The sequence below is a fragment of the Vicugna pacos genome, chromosome 11 (genome assembly GCF_048564905.1).
Source record: "Vicugna pacos chromosome 11, VicPac4, whole genome shotgun sequence".
NCBI lineage: Eukaryota > Metazoa > Chordata > Mammalia > Artiodactyla > Camelidae > Vicugna > Vicugna pacos.
The window spans coordinates 19,983,376-20,007,727 of record NC_132997.1 but is presented as its reverse complement, the minus strand read 5'-3'; the positions used below and the strand labels follow the sequence as shown (position 1 = coordinate 20,007,727).

General features: G+C 37.6%; 2 pseudogenes; both read left to right on the top strand.

The window, feature by feature from the left end:
• LOC140699181 (cyclic AMP-dependent transcription factor ATF-5 pseudogene) overlaps positions 1–24,352 on the top strand; it is an 82,211-nt pseudogene that overhangs the window by 47,459 nt on the left and 10,400 nt on the right.
• The window catches only part of LOC102530620 (wings apart-like protein homolog), a 335,358-nt pseudogene continuing 328,186 nt past the window's right edge, over positions 17,181–24,352 (top strand).

The window sequence follows — 24,352 nt, the reverse complement described above, 5'->3', positions numbered from 1 at the left end:
TTTCCAAAGCAAACCCCATAAGAGGTGTTGAGTCCCTTGGCTCGGAGGTCAAGGCCATCCAAGTATCAGGGGCTGGAGATGGAATCGCAGACTCAAAGACAGTCAGGCTCCACTGCCCACACTCAGTAACACAGTGCTGGGGGCAGGGAGACTGTCCCTTTCACAGAGCACACAGCCCGGCAGCCTGGGCTTCTCTGGCTGGATGCACAGTGGCTCAGAGACAGACAGGCAGATGATGGCTGCTATTGCCAGACAGACTTGTCAGTGTCATTTACTGCTTCCTTTATGTTCTTGTCCTTAAATGACTCTCCTCAAGACTTAGGCTGGCTGTCAGCTTTTATCCAGGTCCAAACCCAATATAAACAGAGTCTAGGTCATCAGGTGCAGAGTATTTTTCATCAGCCATGTACTGCCGCGTGCTTGAAACCCCCTGGGAAGCAGTTTCTCCCAGTGAGCTTTATTATAAAATGGTATCACTTTTGTCATTTTTTTAGATTACTCATACTAATTATATCATATAATATTTGTCTTTGTCTGACTTACTTCACATAGTATGATAATCTCTAGGTTTCCCAGACATAGACCTCAATGTTCATAGCAGCTCTGTTTACAACAGCCAAGATGTGGAAACAAAGTAAATGTCTACCGACAGATGCATGGATGAGGAAGATGTGGTATACATACACCATGGAACGCTACTCAGCCGTAACAGGGAATGGAAGAATGTTATTTCCAACTAAATGGAATAGAGGTAGATACTGTCGTACTAAGGGAAGTAAGTCAGACAGTCAAAGGCAAATATAAAACTTATATATGGAATATATAAAAAAGTGATACAAATGCCCTTATTTATGAAACAGAAACAGACTCACAGACATAGAAAACACTCTGTGGTTACTGAGGTGGGGGGGAGTGGTGGTGGGGAGGGAGAAATCGGGAGTGTGGGATTACAGGTACACAGTAGTACATACAAAACTGATCAACAACAAGGACCTATCAATAACTTGTAATAACCTATAGTGGAAAAGAATGTGAGAAAGCACATATATGTGTGTAACTGAAGCATTATGCTGTTCTACAACACTGTAAATCAAATACACTTCCATGAAATAAAGTGCATCAGAACTGATTGAATCTCATGTGTCCAAGGTTTAAGTGGCCCCAAGCTGCCTTCTGGAACTCTCTTCCCACTCTTCCCCCATCCATGCAGGAGCTCCATCTCCCCACCTGCTCAAACCAGAACCCAGGGCTGTGTCTGCCCCCTCGGTCTTCCTTACCCCACATGCAGTCAGCTCCTCCCCTGTCCCTGGGTCCCAACACCAACTGCATGCATCACCCCTCTGTATGTCCCTCCCTCTCCCTGTTCAGACCACCACTGACACTGTCCCAGATTCATGCTCTTTACTTCCCTTTGTCACACCCTCTGATCCAAGGGAGGGGTGTTTAAAAAGCATATCTCTTCCTCTCACTCTGCTAACACAGAGGAAGTCTCTCAGGGACACTTTGGAGAAAAGCCCTTATCCTCAGCCAGACCTGAAGCCCTGCCTCCTGGCAGCAGCCCACCTGGCCCCTCAGTCAACCACACTGGCCTCTGTTTGTTCTTCCAAGGACCACCCCCTGCCCAGCCTTCAAAAGCTATAGTCTCCGAACCAATTGAGCTCTTTACCTGGATGTCCCCTCCTTCAGGTTTCCCTCAAATGCTGGAGGTTGCTCAGCCCTGGGCCCTCAGTTCCTCCCCCAGGTTCCTTTTCATAGCCCCAGGAGATCGGGCCTCATGGGCCCCAGTACTTGCCTGGGAGGTGGCAGGAAGCTGGGGCTCTAGGCCCTCAGGCCCCGAGTCCCATGACTCATCCTGCAGCTGGCTTGTAGGTGAGCCCAGAGGGCTCTAGAGCCTGTTGTTGACTCCATGGGAAAAGGCCCCTGAAGCGCTCAGGAGACCTGCCCCACTGCTGGCTTTCCAGGTGGAATTTAGAGAAGGAGAAAGTGAACCAAAAGTGTAGTGACTCAACTGTATGATATTGGCATAGAAACAGATGCACAGATCAATGGAACAGAATACAGAGCCCAGAAGTAAACCCACACATGTATGTTCAAGAGATTTACAATAAAGAAGCCTAAAATGCACAGTAGTTGAAAGGACAGTCTCTACAACAAATAGCGTGGGGAAAGCTGGACGGCTGCAGGCACAAGACTCCCACTGGACTGCTCTCTTACATCATCCACAGAACGGAAGTCAGAATGGGTTAAAACCTTGAATAGAAGGCTTGAAACCATATAACAAGAAAGACTAGGTAGTGAGCTCCTTAACATCAGATTTGTTTTTTAATTGTTGGCTCTGACTACAAAAAGTACAAGAAATAAAAGTAAAAATTAACAACTGAGGCTACATCAAACTGGAATGCTTCTACACAGCAAAGGAAACCATGCACAAATAGAAAAGGTAGGGTATCAAATGGGAGAACATAACTGCAATTCACATCTGATTGGGGGTAATATCCAAAATGTGTAAAGAGCTCACAGAACTCAATTCCAAACAAACATATCAGTCTCATTAAAAAATGGGCACAAGGTCTGAATAGACATTTTTTTCAAAGATGCCATACAGATGGCCCACAGGCACATGGAAAGATGCTCAACATTGTTAATCATCTGAGAAATGCACATCAAAACCCCAATGAGGTATCACCTCACACTGGCTAGAATGGCCATCATTAAAAAGATCACAAGGAACACATGTTCATGAGGATGTGGAGTAAAGGGAGCCCTGGTACAGAGTTGATGGGAATGTAAATTGTTGTAGCCCATATGCAAAACAATATGGAGGTTCCTCAAAACAAAATATGTAACAATCATTTGATCCAGAAATTCCACACCTGGATATATATTTGAAGACTAGAAAAGCACCAATTCAGAAAGATAGTTGCAACCCAATATTTATAACAGCATTATTTACAATAGCCCCAAAATGGAAGCAACCTAAGTGTCCAGCAATAGATGAATAAATAAACCATATATATAATGCATTTTATTTGTGTGTGTGCATGTGTGTGTGTGTGTATATATATATATATATGAATGATTGAGTACTACTCAGTCATAAAAAAGCATGACATTTTTCCACTTGAAATGATATGGAATGACCTAGATGATATTGTGCTTAGAGAAATAGATCAGACAGAGAAGATAAATACTGGATGTTATCACTTATATGTGTAATCTGATATATAAAACAAGTGAACATATATAGTAAAACCAAAACAGCCTCACAGATACAGTGAACCAACTAGTTACTAGTGGTGAGAGGGAAGGGAGTGGGACAAGAAGGGGTGAAGTATTAAGGGACACAAACTACTAAATATAAATTAAATAAGCTCTGTGTCTATAGGAATTTCTGCTTGTATGTTTTAAACTTAAACGAGCCCCAGTTTCATCCTGGGGAAGCTGGTGGATGCTGGGGTGGGGAGAAGCTACCTTTGTAAAATGGTTGCCAAGCTTCCAAACAACTCAAAGGCATCAGCTCCTCAGGCCACCCTGAGGTGAATGTGTGACAACTTTTACAATTCTTTCAAGAAAGGGAAATGTTAACAGAGTTTTTGTATTTTCTAGATTTAATTTTAGTAACTTTTGTTTTCCAGAAAATTATTCTCATAGCCTAACATGGCCAATTATAGCTATGAAATTGTTCATTGTCTTTTTTAGATTTTTTTTTTTTTGGCTGCAGTATTCCTTGTCTTAGTCATAATAAACTAACTTCTAAAAATTGCCTTTACAGGGTTCATCTATTTTCAGTTAGAAAAACAATATATTCCTTTTTCAGAAACCAACATCTATTTGTACCCATCAAGCAAATTGGTTTGTTTCCAATTGGTAATTTTAAGTTTTGTGTATTAAATTTCTCCTCCATTTCCAAAGTTTATAAATTTGACTTCAATTCCTATGTTGAATGCATGCTTTGTGTAATTTCAGTCTTGTTAAGTAAAGAAAACTGTTTATATTTTTTCTTAGAAAATGGAAGCACAGCTGCCATAAAGGCAAACAGACATAAGAAACAAAGTTATACTGAGTGATACAGAGAAGAATACATTTTCAGCATCGATAAAACAAAGAGTTAAACTCAATCTCATATAAAGAATACCACAAATTAATTTAAAATGTAAAGAAAAACTGACACAGGGCATAGCACATTTGAGGAACTGCAATACTCAAATGAATGTCAAAAGAAATACCTGAATTTACCTAGTTTTAAGAAAAAAATATTTAATGAATTCCAATCACACCACTACATTTATATAAATATTAAATTCTAGTATGCCTTACCTGGCATTAAAGTCACCTTTTTTTCACAACAGAAACCAGCAAATACCCTTCAAGATGAGAAGTTAAGCACGGCTCTTTATGTTCTTTTATAGGAGGCGGGATCCTGATTGGATCATTGCAGTAACCTGGTTCTCAGGGGGAGCCACTTCCCCCATTGGCTTAGCTTTCTCCCAGTTACTCCAATGATATAAGATGCTGGGGGCTTTGAAATTTCCTTCAAGGAGAGACTGGTGACAAATCTTGGTTACATGGTAGTTAATGATCATGTACTTGTGGGGAACACTAGGAAATCAAAGATCTGTTTCTCCCTGGCTGTTGCTGGTAAAGCTTCATTTGGCTTCACCTGATGATAGTTTGGTCAAGATCAAGGAAGGCTCCTTTTCTGCTATCACTTAGTTTCCACCGGTGTTTCCTGACTTCTCTGAGCATGAGAGTTCCTGGGACCCTTGTGGAAAGCACAGTTCACCTGGTGCTTTCCAGAGGGCTCAGTAGTAGGACCAGGAATATGGACTTTCCACAGCAGCAGGGGCTGCTTAACACCAGCAAAGGTGGGAGAAATAGTGCTTCAGTCTGTGATTCTTTATTCACAGCTTAATGGATAGACAGATGAGATACAAAACACAGCACAAACTTAAACTGTGCATTTCACTGAGTTTTGACATATGTATATACCTATAAAAGCATCAGGCTGATTAAGAGAAAAATACAGACCATCTCCTTACAAAGTTTCTCTGTGCCCATTTGTAATCCATATCTCCCTCCTCCTGTCCTCAGTCAATCTGCTTTCTTCCACTGTATATAACATGGCATTTTATTCATTTATTTATGTATTTAATTCAAATATAGTTAATTACAATGTATCCATTTTTGTTATAAAGCATAATGTTTCAGTTATATATATATTTATTTGTTTCCATATTCATTTCAATAAAACTTAACTACAAGATATTGAGTATAGTTCCCTGTGCCATACAGAAGATTTTTTCTTAAATCTATTTCTATATGTAGTAGTTAACATTTGCATATCTCCAACTCCCCATTTACCCCTTCCCACCCAGTTTCCACCTGGTAACCATTGGATTGTTTACTACATCTGTGAGTCTGTTTTTGTTTCACAGCTGTGTTCACTGGTGTCTTCCTTTTTCTTTTTTTAGATTCCACATATGCATGATATCCTATGGTATTTTTCTTTCTCTTTCCAGTTTACTTACAGTGACAGTTTTCAGGTCCATCCGTGTTGCTGCAAATGGCATTGCATTCTTTCTATGGCTGAGTCATATTGCATTGCATAAATATACCACAGTTTCTTAATCCAATCATCTGTGGATGGACATTTAGGTTGCTCCCATGTCTTGGCTATTGTAAGTAGTGCTGTTATGAATTGGGGTGCATGCATCTTTTTGAATTAGAATTCCCTCCATATGGTAAGTCTATTTTTAGTTTTCTGAGGAATCTCCATACTATTTTCCATAATGGCTGCCCCAAACTCTATTCCCACCAACACTGTAGGAGGTTACCCTTTTCTCCCCACCCCCTCCAGAATTAATGGTTTGTGGACTTTTGAATGATGGCCACTCTGGCTGGTGTGAGGTGATACCTCATTGTAGTCTTGATTTGTATTTCTCTGATAATTAGTGTTACTGAGCATTTTTATGTGCCTATTGTTTATTTCTATGTCTTCACTGAAGAATTGCTTCTTTAGGTCTTCTGCCCATTTTTGGAGTGAGTTATTTTTTTTATTATTATTAAGTTGTATGAGTGGTTTATATATTCTTGAACTAAACCTTTGTCAGTTGTATTATTTGGAAATATTTTCTCCCATTCCATAGGTGGTTGTTCTGTTTTGTTTATGGTTTCCTTTGCTGTGCAAAAGCTTCTAAGTTTAATTAGGTCCTATTTGTGTATTTTTTGTATGTGTGTGTGTATGTATGTATGTGTGTGTGTGATATATATATATAATTGAAATATAGTCAGTTTACAAAGTTGTGTCAGTTTCTGGTGTACAGCATAGTACTTCAGTCATGCATGGACATACATATATTCATTTTCATATTCTTTTCAACCATAAGTTACTCCCAAGATATTGAATATAGTTTCCTGTGCTATACAGTATGAACTTGTTATTTATCTATTTTATATATATTAGTTAGTATCTGTAAATCTCAATCTCCTAATTTATCCCTGCCTATCCCATTCTCTCCCTGGTAACCTTGTTGTGTTTTCTATGTCTGTCAGTAAGTTTCTATTTTGTAAATAAGTTCATTTGTCTTTTTTTTACATTCCACATATAAATGATATCCTACAGTATTTTTCTCTTTCTTTGTGGCTTACTTCACTTAGAATGACAATTTCCAGGTCTATCCATGTTGCTGTAAATGACGTTATTTCATTATTTTTTATGGTTGAGTAGTATTCCATTGTATAAATACCACAACTTCTTTATCCAGTCATGTGTCCATGGACATTTACATTGCTTCCATGTCTTGGCTATTGTATATAGTGCTGTTATGAATATTGAGGTACATATCTTTGCAAATTATAATTCCCTCCAGATATATAGGCACAGGAGTGGGATTACTGGATCATACAGTAAGTCTATTTTTAGTTTTTGAGGAATCTCCATACTGTTCTCCACAATGGCTGCACCTAACTACATCTACACCAGCAGGGTTTGAAGGTTCCATTTTCTCCACACCCTCTCCAGCATTTATCATTTGTGTACTTTTGGATGATGATCATTCTGACTGCTGTGTGGTGATACCTCACTGTAGTTTTGATTTGCATTTCTCTGGTAATTAGCAACATTGTCATTTTTTCATGTGCCTATTGGCCATTTGTACGTCTTCATTGGAGAACTGCTTGTTTAAGAATTCTGTCCATTTTGGGTTTGGGTTATTGGTTTTTGATTATTAAGTTTTTTGAGCTGTTTATATATTCTGGAAATTAAGCCCTTGTCAGTCTCATCTCTTGCAAATATTTTCTCCCATTCTATAGATTGTCTCTTAGTTTTGTTTATTGTTTCCTTTGCTGTGCAAAAGCTTATAAGTTTAATTAGGTCCCATTTGTTTATTTTTGTGTTTATTTCTATTGATTGGGTAGACTGCCCTAGCAGAACATTACTGAGATTCTGTACATCAGATAATGTTTTGCCTATGTTTTCTTCTAAGATGTTTAGTGTGTCTTGTCTTACATTGAAGTCTTTAGGCCATTTTAAGTTTATTTTTGTGTATGGTGTAAGGAAGTGTTCTAACTTCATTGATTTACATTCTGCTACTCAGTTTTCCCAGCACCACTTGCTGAAGAGATTGCTTCCCTCCATTGTGTATTCTTGCCTCTTTTGCCAATGATTCATTGACCAAAGTTCTGTGGGTTTATTTCTGGCTCTCTATTTTGTTTATTGATCCATTTGTGTTTTCTCCCAATACTCAGCTCTTTTGATTACTATAGCTCTGTAGTACTGTCTAAAGTCAGGGAGAGTTATTTGTTGAGCTTTGTTTTGTTTCTTCAGTATTGCTTTGGTGATTCTGGGTCTTTTGTGATTCCATGTAAGTTTTAGGATGACTTGTTCTAGTTCTGTGAAAAATGTCATGGGTAATTTGATAGGGATTGCATTAAATCTGTAGATTGCTTTGGGTGCTATGGGCATTTTCACAATAATGCTTCTTAAAATCCAAGAACATGAGATGTTTTTCCCATTTCTTAAGTCATCTTTAATTTCCTTAATCAATGTTTCTTAGTTCTCTGCATGTAAGTCTTTCACCTCCTTGGTCAAATTTATTTGTATTTTATGTTTTGGGATGTGATTTTAAAAGGCATTGTTTGTTTACATTCTTTTTCCGATAATTCATTGTTAGTGTAAAGAAATGTTACTGGTATCTGTATGTTACTCCTGTATCCTGCAACCTAGCCATATTCTTTTATCAGCTCTAGTGATTTTTCTGTGTTGCTTTTAGTTTTTTTCTATATATTGTGTCTAAAAAATTTTTCCTAAGCATTTACTGTCTACCCTTTGTCTGGCATTGATGTTAGTTATCTCATCAAATTCTCATTTTTTGAAATAAGCTGAGATAGATATCTTCATTTTGATAAATAAGAAAATCAAGTTCCCCCAAATTATGCATTTCATGCCTAAAGGCATTCAGATAAGATGATAGACAATATGTGGTCAATGCCTAGGTTCTAGCCCAGGAATTCATATCATTTCTGTTCTGCAACACATGGTCCAATAGGAACCTGACAGTGTTCATCTTAAGAAAACATGGCATTTTATATGAAGGAACATATTTCTGTAACTGGCTGCTTTGACTCAGTATTAATATTTTCAGATAGATAAATTAACAAATATGCAAACTACAGAGATACATTATATACTACAGGGAATATGGCCCATATTTTAAATAACTTTAAATGGAATATAATCTGTAAAATTTTGAAACAGTATCTTGTACACATGAAACCAGTGTAATATATTAAATCAAGTATGCCACAAAAAAAGAACACTCTTTTAACCTCCATCCAGGCCAAGAAATTTTCCTTTTACAGCCAACCCCAAATACCCTGCCTCTGCCCCTTCCCAATCTGAACCAGCTCCCTATTTCCAAAAGTACTCACTGTCCTGATTTTTACAGTCATTAATCTCCTTGAGTTTCTTTACTCTTACCACCCAAATGTGCCTCTCTAGACCATATAGATGAGGCTTGCTCATTGTGTTGATGTCTTTAAATCACTTTTAGTCTGTATGTGCCTTCTCCATTCCTTTCTCTTTCTTAAACTGTATCCATGGAAAATCCTAATCCCTTCCTTCTGTAGTTTTTTTGTCTAGGATGGACTTTGCAGGCTGTGTACTCATGACACAGGTCAACACATCCCTCTCTTCTCTCCATTTCCTGCAGATTTTCAGCTGTATTCAAGGCTTGATCAGACTCAGAATAAAGATATTTGATGAGACTCTAGGTAATGATGTGCTCTTTCATCTTCATCAAGGGCCACATAATGTCTGGTTGTTTGCCTTTTTTGAGGTGTGAGCAGGGATGATATTCTATGCTTACATTCATTAATCCATTTGGAACTGAAAAATGATTACACCAGTTATTTTTCATTTGTCAGCATCTTTAATTTTATAAAGACATTTCCCTTCATCTACTGTTGGGTCACCCGTTGAAACAGTTCATAGAGGAAAGGCAGGTCAGATGGTTCTTTATTTTCACTTATTTATCCATCATCAAGATAATGATGATTCCTGTGATTCTCCAAAGAGATGAAATAATTTTTAAAACATGATGAAATCAAGGATTAAAGTACATTTGATGGAGTTTAATACATTGAGTTATTATGTCTGTTGATGTTCAAACTGACTCATCTTCAACCAGGTGGGGCCTCTTCAGGTTCACTCTTAAGTCCTTTTAATGTGACCCTAGATGTCAGAATGCTTCCTTGATATCTGGTTTGCTAAGATGTTTCCAGCTTATCTTGTATATTTCCTGTCCATGATTAGAATCAATCATTTCTCTAGAAATGTTGGTTTCTTTTAAAGTGGGAAGTGATATTGAGTATTTACTACTGAACATTGGAATCCCCCCTGCTTTTTGCTTGATCATTGTAGATATTTTCAGTGGGAAAAGTCAGGTATTATCTATGTGGTAAAATACTCAGTAGTTGATGGAGATACAATCAGTTCAATTGGTGAACTCTAAGATTTTTACTGAATCTCTTTTCTTACAGCTATATCTCCTTTCTTCCTCACTGGGAAAGCTGGTTCTCAAGGACACAGGGAATCATTGAATTAAAATATCCAAGTAGTCATTTGTTTCATCTCAACTGATCCACACTTGAGTTCAGATGAACAATATCCATAATACTTGTAAGTCATCAATGAGAGAAATTGAAAATAATTGGAATAAATGGGAAGATATTCCATCTACATGGATTGGAAGAGTTAATATTTTAAAAATGCCCATATACCCAAAGCAACCTATAGAATTAATGCCATCTTTAATAAAATCCAATGGCATTCTTCACAAAAATAGAACAAACCATCCTAAAACTTGTATGGAACCACAAAGGACACCCAATAGCCAAAGCAATCTTCAGAAAGAAGAACAAAGCTGGAGGCATCACATTCCCTCATGTCAAGCTATATTACAAAGCTATAGTGATCAAAACAGTATGGCATTGGCATAAACACAAACCCACAGATGAATGGAACTGAATACAGAGCTCAGGAATAAACCTATGCATGTATTATCAGTTACCTAAGTCAATTTACAAAATAATGGCTAAGAATATACAATAGGGAAAGGGCAATCTCTTCAGTAAATGCTGATGGGAAAACAAGACAACCACAAGCAAAAAAAAAAAAATGGAAACAGGGCCACCATCTTACACCATCCACAAAAATTACTGAAAATGGATTAAAGCTTTTAATATAAGATCTGAAAGTATAAAGCTCCTAGGGAAAGACAAACGCAGTCAGCTTCTTGACCTCAGCATTGGTAATTTTTTTTTGGATCTGCCTTCAGAGCAAAGGAAACAAAAGCAAAAATAAACAAATGGGACTACATAAAACTCAAAATCTTATGCACAGTCAAGGAAATAATCAAATAAATAAATAAATAAATAAATAAAGCTCACTCCAAATGGGAGAAAATACTTGAAAATCATAACTGACATGCAGATAATATCCAAAATATATGGGAAATCATACAAGTCAATAGGAAACAAAAAATAAACAAGTGCTATGATGAAAAATGGGCAGAGTGGCTAAATAATTTTTTATTGAGTTATAGTCAGTTTACAATGTTGTGTCAATTTCTGGTGTACAGAATTTTTCAGTCATACATGTGTATATATATATATTCATTTTCATATTCTTTTTCACCATGAGCTACTACAAGAGCTTGAATCTAGTTCCCTGTGTTATAAAAAAATTATTAAGATATATCTGTAGCCAATAGGTACGTGAAAAGAAGCTCCATATCATTAATCATCAGGGAAATGCTAATGAAAACCGCTATGAGACATAACCTCACACCAAATACAATGGCTATTAGATATATAAAAAATAAACAAATATTGGAGAGGATGTTGAGATTAAGAAAGCCTTGTGCACTATTGATGGGAATGTAAATTGATGCAGTCACTATGGAATACAGAATGAAGTTTTCTCAAAAAATTAAAAACAGTACTACCATACAAAGCAGCTATCCACTTCTGGGGTTTATCCAAAGAAAAGGAAAACATTAACATTTTTTTAAACTGAATGACAGTCAGTTACAGTGTGTCAATTGTTGGTGTACCATGCAATATCCCAGTCTGCATATAAGGAAAGCACTAACTTGAAAAGATAGATGCACCCCTATGCTCACTGCAGCATTATTTACAACAGCTAAGATAGAGAAACTGTCCAAGTGTACAATGACAGATAAGTGGATAAAGAAATGGTGATATAGGTGTACAATGGAATATTATTCAGCTAAATAAAAGGATGAAGTCTTGCCATGTGACAACAGGAAGGACCTCGAGAGCATTATGCTAAACAAAAAAAAAAAAACTTATAGAAAGGCAGATACTAGGGGATCTCACTTATATGAGGAATTTAAGAAAAGATCCAAGCTTATAGATACAGAGGATTGGTGGTTCCAGAGGCAGGAGATGGGTGTGGTGAAATGGATGAAGGTGAAGAGGAGTGCTAACTTCCAGTTTTAATATATATGACGCATGGAAATGTAAGAAGCAGCATGGTGACCATGCTTAATAATAATAGATTGCATATTTGAAACTTGCTGAGAGTTGACCTTCAGAATTCTCATCAGAGAAAAACATTGTTTATGTAAGTATGGTGATAGGTATCATCTAGATTTGAAATAGGAAAAAACAAACCTGACTCAATATTGATCTGTTCCTTTGGTTTTAACCTTTGTGTTCTATTGCTTTTGCTACAAAGTAATCACTGAAAGAATGTTGCCTCTAGCCTGAAATATACAGGAGAGCCTATTCTGAAGGCTCTGACCTTTAAAGAACAACTTCCCTCTCATGTAAAGAAAAAACACTGCAAAAGAGAGAATAACATTTGTCTTGTGGAGATGTATAGGAATATTTTGATCAGATCTACAGCAACGAGCAAAGGATTCAGGCACCAGGAGGTTTGCCCCAACCAACCACAACCCCTCCCCTTTCAGTATAAAAGAAACCTGAATTCAAACTTCGGTAAGAAGATTTTTTGGGACACCAGTCTGCTATTATCTCCATCTGCTGGCTTTCTGAATAAAATCACTATTCCTTGTCCCAGCAACTCCTCTCTTGATTTATTGGCCTGTTATGTGGCAACAGTACCAGCTTGGACTCTTCAACTGACTTGTTGTGGTGATTATTTCACAGTATGTACAAGTATGGAATCATTATGGTGCACATTTGAAACTAACCTAATGTTGTGTGCCAAGTATACCTCAAAAAAAAAAAAGCTGCAGTATCCTAAGATAAATATAATATAGATGTAGCTGTGACTTCTGAAAAGTTAAAACTTTATCACATATCAGTTCTCTCCTCCCCCTTCCCCCTGTTTTGTTTGTACCATTTCTACATTCTGAGAACATAAAGCCATTAGGAGACAGGCTGGGACCTGGGACCCTTTACCCAAGTGCTCGTGTTGATTTTGTGGGAGAAAAGCCCAGTGACTCCATGTCTGGTGCAGGGCCAGGTACTGTCTGTGCTCTGTCTAGGATACATATTTCTGTATTTCAACTATTCTTTATGATTTTTAGTTTTTAAAATGAGGTAATTTCATATGGAAGCAAAGTAAGGTGTAAACAGTTGATCTTCTCATTTCTCCAGTCTCCTGCAAACGCTGTATATAATGCCAGACGTTGGAACCATCCAGACTCAGAACTACCTGGGCCACTGGGAATAAAACCTCAGAGTGTCACAGTAGTGAGCTGTACTTTACACTTTCATGTTTGTGTAATGAATTATAAATTAATCAGTTGCTCTCTTCACACATAATTTGAGAGCCTCTGGCTTTTCTAACAGTTTATTTTTGACTTCCTCTCTAAAATTTAGTGGCTTTAGTTCGATTCATTGGAAAAGTAAAGATTGTGGACAGAGTAACAGAAATTCTAGTATTACTATGTTATAAATGAAAGCCTTAAAAATATTAAATGACTTTATTTACTCCTGACCCACACTTTATGGAAATGCAGTATTGTGTATTTCATGTTGACGTTAAGAGCTATATTATAAATTACATTGAACTTAAAGTGGCCTTGAGTGATTATTTTACTTTTCAAAGTAGAACTTTTCCCTACATTCCAGTAATACCTTTCAATTCAAAACACATTTTAAAAGATTCTTATCAAATTATTTTCTTCAGAATGACTGATAAGATCATACATTAATACTTCTCATTAATGGTAACACCTCTGCCATCTGGAGCTGTCAAAGAATGAGTTCTTTTTAACAAAAAAATAGGGGTAGAAATCATTCTAAAATACAATGTACAGTTCCTTGTCTTCTTAAGTTGATATATTAAACTCCTGTTACTAGTATAGGACCATCACTGTGCATATGAAGGCTGTTTTCCTGCCTCTATTTAAAAATTCTTTTGTCCATCTGTTGTAGTTTCCCTGTCCATCCTGAGCTGCTTCTAAGTGCTATTTATGTGTGTAATTGTGGTTGTTTATTCCTCCTAGTGGTCCTGGGGACAAAGAACAAGTTGTATGAAGTATAAGTTTAAAAAGACCAGAAGGAATTCCTCAGTGGTTCTTTTGTGAATGAAACATGCATGAGGCTTACCTTGTAGTACATGGAATTTTTAAAGTATCCCTAATGACCTTTCAGCGACCTCCTCCTACCTTTGTCAGGGGAAGTGGGGGTTATTATTCTTAAGCTAAATTTGCCAATTAGATGAGATATTGCTATTTTTATACATTTATTTAGAACAACTAATTTAATACCTTTGTTAATAGATGAGGCAATCTTCGAAGGAACCAAATCAAAAAGATAATGGAGTTTTTAAGGCTCCTGCACCACCATCCAAAGTGATAAACATTGTGACAGTACCTACTCAGCCCTACCAAGATATGGTTGCTGCACTGAAATGCGGAAAAGGAGACAAGAAAGTAAGCAGCCATGTACAGCTTTACTGCATGTGGATAGAATTTTGTGTGTTATCGAGCCTTTTAATGTCTTGAACACATATTAGAACCCTGGTCCTCAGTTTTGAACCATGAACTTACCTACTACTACCAATGTTTTACAACATTTCTTTTGGTTGCCATCTAATAAACTGTGCACTTTTAAATAGAGCCCAGGAAGCCCATAGATTTAAATACACTACTTCAGAATTACAAAAGAAGTGGACTTATGTTTTCTTGGCAGTTATATACTGTTGTTCAGGATGTGAAGCACTTCAGTGATGTGAATTTAGTAAAAATCAAGAGTTCACTGATGACATTGAGTACTTGTTAAGTGTCTTAAAGAGCCCTCAGCCTCTGAACACATGTTGCCTTAGGTAAGATCTTATTTTTGTATTTGGTAATTGTATGCATGCTCTTTCTCAGTAAAAAATTCTAACTGGGCAGAGCCAAACATTTGTGATTTTGTTGTCATAAGTGTAAGTTATAGCCAGTGATAAGTTAAAATGTGATTGATTTTTTTTAAGGGACCTGATTCTACATGGATGAAGGGAAGTTGGATGATACAGCCTTTTAAAAGGATGGAATAGGAGTCAGCTTCCAGATGCTTAAAAGAAGTGTTACGTAAAGAATCTTTTCAGCTCTTTCTTACTCCAAATTTTACATGTACAAATGATAAATTTAATTGTAGTATTTGATTTGATTTGAATCATCTTTTACATAATATAATGGATTTAATATCTTGATTTGATTGAATTATCTAGACATTTGGAATATGTCCAATTAGATATTATTTATAATCTTTATGAATCAGAAGCATTATGAAAGGTAGCTAAGATTATTTTTGCTTTTAATTTAATGGTAGTAATAATGTAAGGAATACACTGAAGGTGATCATGTTTTGTTTATTTTTTTTAAATATAATGTGCCTAATCACATACTATGCATCAATAAATTTCTAATATTTTGGTTTTCCCATTTTTTTTTCTTTTATTGTGATCTGTATGGGCAATGCTTTGATACCACCCACCCCCACCCCACCGCGTGTCCTTTTGCTTGTTTTGGTACTATGCAAACAAAAACCTAATGCACTAGGTATTTTCAGTCCCCTAACCTAGTCTCTTTTCTTCTAGTGTTATGAGCTTGTCTACTAAATGTGCCATGCCCAGTTTTCTAATGTATTCAAGAGCACATGGAATGCTAGCTGTGTTCTTTAAAACCTTGGATGAGTCACAGCATCATCAGGTATTGAAGTTCCTGGGATTGAGAAGCATTATTTTAAAATTCTTCTTTATTTGGATATTTAAAAAAAAATCATTCATCTAGAAGTATTTCCTAATTATGGGTTGAGTTAGTCTTATTTGCTAAATATTTAGAGCTTAATTCCAGAAGTTTTTTCTTAATAAATTTTGTAAGGTTTTTTTCTCATGACCTTTTTTCCCTTAACTGGTCAGTTTATACTATTAAAATACTATTTAGTTATCATAGCTAACATACCATACCGGAAATTTAACTCTGTAAGTATTGATTTTCTCTAATGAAAAAATACTGGAAAAAATGTTTTACTAGCTTTTGGTATTAATAACATAGAAAAAAATAAAAAGATACTAAAAAATTTTTTTAACATCTGTCTGGATGTTGAATATAGGATATAGCCCATTATGAAAAAAATCATTTCCTCATTTTCATTATGATTTTGACACATTCTCTTAAAAGTAAAGCATACATATAAAAGTTGGGTTTAACATTTTTGAAATGAGAAAAAAACATTACTAATCATGATCAGTAGTGGTATTTTGATGTGGCTTTATTATATTTTTGTTCAAGGAAATCTCCCAAGGCCTACTGCATTTTAATTTCCCAAAATATTTTGCTCTGTAAATTTAGTTACCTAGTCAAACGTTGAGGATTCAAAGCTTAAATCTTTTGATAGTTAATTCTGTTTCTCTGCACTGAAGTGTTGAGTACAGAATATCCCATATGTTAGAATATCGCAACACAGACCTTTTTGTTATATTAATGCTTACCTACATCACCTTCAATACGTGTAGATTTTATTATAAGCAGAGGGTCCTAACTCTACCTGATCTGAAAGATTTTGAGAGGACATTATATTAATGGTTTTCTAAAAATTACTTGCTTCAGCCAGACCTGATAGGTTTATTGTAAAGAAATGAGTCTGAATATGCTGATTTGAGCTGTCCTAGTTTTATATATTGACACAAACTCAGCTGTGTTTATTTTACATAAAAAATAGCTGTTTCTGATGTAGATTTTACATTTTTACTATTTTATTTAGTTATTGATTTAAAACTGAAATTTGATGTTATTCTATCATAAAGAACACAGAGTGAAGGGTATGTTAACATAGGATTATATATAGCTGAAAAAATATTTTGTAAACTCATTTAGCACAGAATGGCCCCCAAAACATGTAATTCCACATAAATGCCCCAAAGCTAAAGCATTTATGTAGGGAAGTTCTGAAGAAAGGAAAATTTTAAGCAACGGTCCTCTATTTATTTGTTTATCAAATTCACATTTCCCTAGAATATTTAAAGAGGGAGGTTTTACTGAATAAAACATTTTCAAGGTTTCTAAAATATGAACAAATTTCAAAATGATCATATCTCCTGAAATTACCAATAATTGCTGACTTTTTTTTTTTGTCCATTGAAGAATATGTCCTTTTGTGCAGCTGCCTTCATGTACTTACTGAGTAGGTGCCTTTTGAACATGGATCTTGATAGAGCTAGCCTAGATCTAATGATCTGACATTTAGAACTGGAGCAAGATGCTTCTTCAGCTAAGCTGCTGAATGAAAAAGACATGAATAAAATTAAAGAAAAATGTGAAGGCTCTGTGAAACTGTACACGACAAGCACCTTGACCTAGAAAATATAATGATGGGTTCCTTCATTCCATTATAAAATGAAAATTACTTTCAGGAAGTGTTTAGTCACAGTTGCCATGTGACTTTGGACAAATCATTTAACCTCTTGGTTTATAATTCAGCAGACCCTTCTGAGGTTTTGCTCAACGTAATTCTGTTCCTTGCCTGATATTCCCAAACTGGTCCATCAGTATTTAGATTTTTTTTCTCGGTAACAATTTTTATTGCATTTTGCCTAATCCTTTTCCCTTGTTTGTTTGTTTTTAATGTGAGTACATTGAGACTAGTAGGAATCTGAATTCTTACTCTTTGTAGGTTTCAGGGATAAAGATTCAAAGGATTTTCAAAAGTCATTTTCAATGAGCATTCACTTATTCCAGAGTATCTCAGGATGTCTGATTAACAACAATCAAGACTCAGAAGGAAGATTCCTAGGCACTTGCCATTCTCTGGAGCAATGTCTCTTACCCTGGGATCATGGCTGTGGCTACCCTTATGCTCAGTGCAACTCCCCACGTTAAGAGGACTATGTTGCTTTTGGTTGATTTTAGTTCTACTTTCTTCTGGCTTCTTTAAAGCTTGTCCTAAAGATTAGTAGGGCAGTAGAAGGTAACTGGTCTTGTCATTTAAAAAAATATTTATATATTCCCAACTTTCATATATTTCCAACATCTAAACTATATAAGCATTGGTTTTTCTCCTGCCCACAAAACTGAAGACTGCAGGATTTGCCTCAAAAGTTGCAGAATTCCTTGTGTTAGCCACATATGACAGGGTTATTGCTGTGCTTAGTTAAGGTAAAGTAGGGAATAGATTCAGGTAGAGTGGGGCTTGAGGGGGAAGGTGAGTCACCATTAAAAGGCAGGATACAAAGTTGGCATGTACTCAGTACTCTCAGTTACTAAAACTAGAAAAGCGCTCAGATTGTAGAGAAGCAATGTTTCTCCCTCACCAAACTCTCTGTATGCTATTTTAAAAATATATTTTACTTTTAAAAGTTATTTATTTGAACATTTTTACACATATTAATTTTTAGTGCTCTTACAGATATTTTTGAGCCTATAATTTTTATTTGCTGCATAATTGAATAAATATACCTTTATTAATATTTTATCTCCCATATTGTTGAGCATTTAGATTCTTTCCAGGCATTTGCTCTTAAATAACATGATGATAAACTTGTTCCTTGAATTTTCTCCATCATCTGTTGTATTTATTAGGATGTTAAATGCCATTAAATATTTTTTATATTGTGTTAAAGAGTTAACCACATGATTAAAACCAAACACAGTTGCTAATGTTAGGATACCTCTTTTTACACCACCACTCCACTTCAACTATTCTTGAGTTTTGTGTTTGTTTTAAATCTTACAATACACATTGCTTTATACAGCCGGGCCCCTTGCCTGGAAACAGTGGCTGCCCTGCAAACTTCTGTTGCTGACACAGGGAAGCACGTTTCTTCTTTCTTAACTTCGAGTTAGAGTCACCTTGGTGGGTTTGAAATGTGTTCTGAAACAGAATAAACTCAAAGGATTCTGTTCATCATTCTGATTTATTTAGGAGGCAACAGTGTTCATTATGTGACTTATGTTACTTGTTAATTAACCAGACTGGAACATGTTTCTTTTTACAAATTGAACGCTGAGAGAGTAACGAAGACCAAATATTTTACAACACAGACCCTTGAGTTTGACTCTTTTTACAAAGCAGATCCTTGAGTTTGACTCTGAAATACAGTATTTTATTTTGCAGCAAATTCCGGTTTAAGTGATAGTGAAATACTTTCTATTATTAGCAAGTTTTGAATTTTAAGTAAATTAAAATGAAAATGATAGTTGTTTCTAAAAATAATACTAACCGTGCTTATGTAATTTTTTTTAAAAAATTCCACATCATTGTTGGTGAGAAAGGCCTTGACTGGGGAGAAAATGTAAATTTCATGCCAGTCTCTTGTGTAGAGTTAATGAGACTTGTCTGGAACTGTTTATGGGAATGGATGGGAGTGTCTGAGGCTCCTTTTAGTGTCAGGTACTCTTGCAGTCATTTCTTGATGTTCTCCCCTGACTGACTGATGGGCTGTTTGCATCAGCAGGATTTCCAAACCACTGTCTCATTGACTATGAGGGGCCTGCCCTTTGTTTTACCGAGGAAGGCTCCTTTGCGCGTTCTGAGTTCTCCAGAGAGGGTTTGGCTGAGGGCTGCTCTTGTTAGGCTGGTGCCTTCTACCAGTGGGGGTTGAGGAGATTTGATGACTAATGGGAGTAATCATACTGCCTCCCAGCTCTTTTTTAGTGGGGTCTTCTTGGGGTGACTTTCTGGCTTGGAGTAAATTTCCCCCCAAATCTTGTACATTCAGTCTAATATAAGGATGAAAATGTATTCAAAAGCTAAAAAGTTTGTTTTTTTCTTCCCCTGAACTTTGGGATTCTGTGACCATTGTTTGCTTCTGCTAGTGAGGATTGTGGAGGGTTTAACACGTTCATTTTTCACTGGGATTTTAGCTAACTCAGTGCAAAATGAAAAGGAAGGCAGAGAGCTTTGTTTTACTCCTGACGTCACTTGGCTTACCCAGATTCAGCTGAGTCAAGGCGTGGCAATGTAGGTAGAGGCCCTTTCTCCAGGTGCACCTGACCTTCCTGAGAAGTATAGTTCAGGGAGTCATAAGCAGAGCCTGTCTTAGGAGCACACTGATGGTTTGGAGAGGAAGGGTGGGAGTTTTAGCTCTCCCTTAATCCTCCACTCTTGGTTTCCCTAGGATTAAATTAACATTTATGTAAATGTAGGCTTCTGTTTACCTGAACCCCTGGCCTTTTGCCAATTGAATTTAGTTTGTGAGATTCTGGACATTCTGCGCCTTGGGAGATGTGGGCATATGCAACATAATACAGTATTCTGTACTCTGCATTATGTAGTTTGAAAAGCACTGTCCTAACCTGAAAAAGTTTGTCCATTTGTTCTCTTTGGTATGGAAGAGCCTATGGTTTGCTTGGAGGTCAGCCTACGTACCAGAGGCAGAGACTGGGAGTTCAAAATCTGTAGATACTGACAGGCGTATGCAACACAGATAAACAAGGTTACACTGTACAACACAGGGAAACATATGTAAGATCTTGTGGTAGCTCACAGCAAAAGAAAAATGTGGTAATGAATATATGTATGTTCATGTATAACTGAAAAATTGTGCTCTACACTGGAATTTGATGCAACATTGTAAAGCTGTTATTATTCAATAAAAAATTTTTAAAAAAAAAGAGAGAGACCCATTTCCACTGCCAAAGCCCTGGCTGTGATTTTCAAAGACAGGGAAGGGATGCCGTCAATGCCAGCTACAGCACTTTAATTGGATGGGTTTCATAATTAAAGTCTCCTTAAGCAAAGACTTCTGTTTAATTTGCCTTTCCAGACTTTTTGGTAGAAATTGCAGAGGCACGGGGAAGACCAGCGCATCGTCATTGGCAGTCAGTGAGCACAGACAAGGAAGTGCCGGCATCTTTGTTTAAAGGTGGCTGTTTTCCTCAAGCCCTTAAAGGAGATTTGGTTTTTGTCTAGTGAGTTGTGCTATAGGTGCAGAAGGACTGCCTTTGGGACCATCCTACTAATTATTAAGGTTATTACAAGTTCCTCCCTCCACTCTTGAGTCTCTTTTAATAAAAATGATGTTATTTTATGAAGGTACCCAGCCTTGAAGAGGAGATGAAACTTGAATAAATATTTTTTAATTTGTATTTGCAGGGGAAGATTAAAACCATTCATATAAGTAACTGTTTGGCTCATCTGGAGTTTTCCATCTTTTTTGTGTTCCTGCATCCTGTGGATAATGGACCATTCACTCCTGTTGATGCCTGGGGACCTTGTCACTCTGGCCTGCTCTCACTCTCTTTTTCTTCTTCATTCTCAGCCTTCCCCAGGCAGAGGAGGTCAGGCAGGTACACGTGCATTTGGGAAGGAGGTGGTGGAAAAAATATGGAATAATGAGCCCTTCTGACTTTGGATTCAGCACTTTAGCATTGGTGCAGTAGGTGAGGTTATCCTTGGAGCCCCAGTTTGAAGTTTGCTGTGCAGAAACCCAGCTGTGCCGCTGGCTGCCAACACTCCTGGTACAAATACTGTCATTTGCTCTTGAGGCAATCTGCTATTTCAGTCCTAGATGCAGTTTTGTCATCTGCTGGGCAAAATAGTAGAGAAAAATATCTTAAGTGGTGGCATAATCTTCAGTTTAAAAACTCTTTAGCAATGTTTCCAGTAGAGGATTTGTTCAGCGTGTCTTCTTTTCTCCTTTCCTTGGCTTGTAAACATAATCTAAATTCATTTTTTCTCACTTGCCTGAGCCACGGTTTCCTTGTGCTGACTCTGCACCCACACAAAGGAAAGATGGAGACTTGAGAAATATTTCTTTAAAATCACACTCTGTGAAGGCTTGGCATACCATGTTTGGTCTCCTGATAAGAAACTAACTCACCCAGAAGTTATTTGGTTAAAAAACACACTACTACACCACGCTTTCCCAGCCTGTAGTCTTCCCTGTCCGGACGGTGAGTCATTCCGCCTTGCGAGGAGCAGGGAAGAAGGGCCCTCTATTGCCTGCAGAGTGGGGGCTCCCTGAGGGTTTGGGAGATTCCAGAGACCCTGGGGGTGGAGCCATGCTCCATTGTCTCAGGATTCATCACTAGGACTTTCCTAGAGAGGGAAGCCTGTCCTCAGGGAAGTACTACATTTCTTTCTGTTTTCGTGGCTTTCTCATTTTCCCCCCAGCCTGATAGTTATTAAGAAACCCATTTTCCAGTATGACTCCATGCACATGTGCACACACAAGGTGTGACAGTTTTACAAAATAGACAAGTTTCCTATTTCATTAATTAAAAAAAAAAGCTGGCCTCATTGATTGATTTCACAACTTTATGGATTATAATTGAGTTTTTAGCCTGAGAGCTTTCCCACTTTTATTCTTTAAAGACCTTCACATCACAACAGCCTTGAATTTAGGGGAGAAGCGGATGCAGCATATGTGGAAGACTGGCCTTTGGCCGTGGGATGGGGAGGAGGGTTCACAGATCACTTGGGCACACCCTGAAAGGAGCCCCTTTTTGGAATGGCCTCATCTCAAACATGGAACTTGTTAAAGGTGTGCACTAAACACCTCCAAAAGATGTTTTATGTGGTGTGAACCTTGATGTGATGGACCAGCCAGGATAGTTTCGCACTTACCTAGGCACCTCTGTCGTACAGATTTTGCCTTCAGCCCTTGGAAACTGCTGCCTGCTGGGGTCTGTTTTGCCAGATGGGATTTCACGCTCCTTTTGTTCTGCATTAACCTGAGTCAGGCTCACTTGACCTCCTCTCAGCTCTGCTGTGTGCAGAGCCTTGGATCCCATGAAAGTACATTCCACTGTTAATTTCCTCAAGCAAGTGTGAAGTCCATCTCCATCCTGCATCAGAAGGCTTGTCAGAAATGAAAAGGAATTTGAGGTGACATCAGTGTTTGACAAGGTATGATTACCCTTTCTCTGCCAAAGCAGGAGCCATGGAAGTGGGTGCAGTCAGGCTGCAGCAGGGCTCCCCCCACTGAGTCCCTGGCTGGCTTTTTGGTATCTGGGGCAGTGACCTTGTAAAGCCTGCATTGTGAAGTTGGCTGCGTGTGTGTCCAAAGGAAATACTACATATTAAATAGGAAAGCAGGGGTGGAAAGTTCCAGGAAATTGAAAGGTGAGGTTGACACGTCCTTATTCACTAACGATGCTTCTGTTTTTCTTTCTGAAAAACAATGATGATTTAAAGTTTGATCTTAGAACAAACTGGCTCTTATCCATAACTTTATAAACATCCTTTCTTAACTACTTATTAAATAAAATCATACTAATAAGTTGCCTTTTATTATTTGGTGTTAATGACCCCAAAGCACCCTAACACAGCGTTTCTCAAACTTGCCTGTCAGACGAGGTACTTGTTAAGAATATTCTGGGACTTTGCCCTCATGTTGAACCAGAATCTGTATGTAATAACACAGGTGAGTGATTTTCTTAGAATCTGAGAACTGAAAGAAATGTGGGGCATGGAGCTAGTCCCGGTGTTCCCAAGCCTGGTGACTCTCACTGTTATGACCTAATACAGGGAGTCTGGGCCCCACTCCTTACCTGCTGGATCCCAACCTCTGCGCCAGGGGCTTTAGGGCTTTAGTTTTCAACAGGCTGGTCATTAGTCTGGAGCGGTAACCCACTCATCTTTTCAGATTCCTTCAGGAAAGGGAACTTGACTCAACGTGCTTGGTTATTGGGCTAGAAAATAGCAGCACAAGAAATCCTCTTCTGACAGATGTTGATCGACTCAAATAATATTCACATTTCAGGTCCTTAGCATGGGGAGATTCAAGATGAGGGAGCAGGGCCCCTGCCCTTGAGGCACATGTACGGTTACTAAGCCTTTCTCAAAGGATGAGTTTGGGGGTGGCATGTGCCCTGCTACCCCAGCTCTCAGGTGGGCGTGTGCCTGGGTGGGGTCAGAAAGCATAGGGCACCTACTCTCCTCACCTGTTGGCTGCTGTCACCCTCCATTTGTTTTTCTCTTAACAACTTGATGAAATATCCCCAACATCTAGAAAAGCACAGAGATGAATATAATGAGTAACCACGTGCCTCCACGTGGTTTTAACAAATATCCCCCATCTTGCTTGAAACCCTCCTGCCTCCCCAGAGTCACTGATCCAGAGGTGGGGTGTTGGGGGCTCCTTTTCTTAGAGAAGCCTGCCCCCTGATTGGCTTACTGTGTGGGTCCATAAATCCTATATAGTCACATCCCCTTTACATTTATATAAATGGTGTCAATGGGTATCGTTCAGCAACTTTTTTTTTAAGTCAGCATTATGTTTTTGAAATTTGTCCATTGTTACCATGTGACCTGACATGGCCCCATACTTATGAGTAAAATCAGGAAATGGAAGTCAGACAGCTTGAAAACCTTCTTACTGGAAAACATGCAAGAAGATGTGGGTGAGACCGTTTCTGTTGAAATTTTAGTA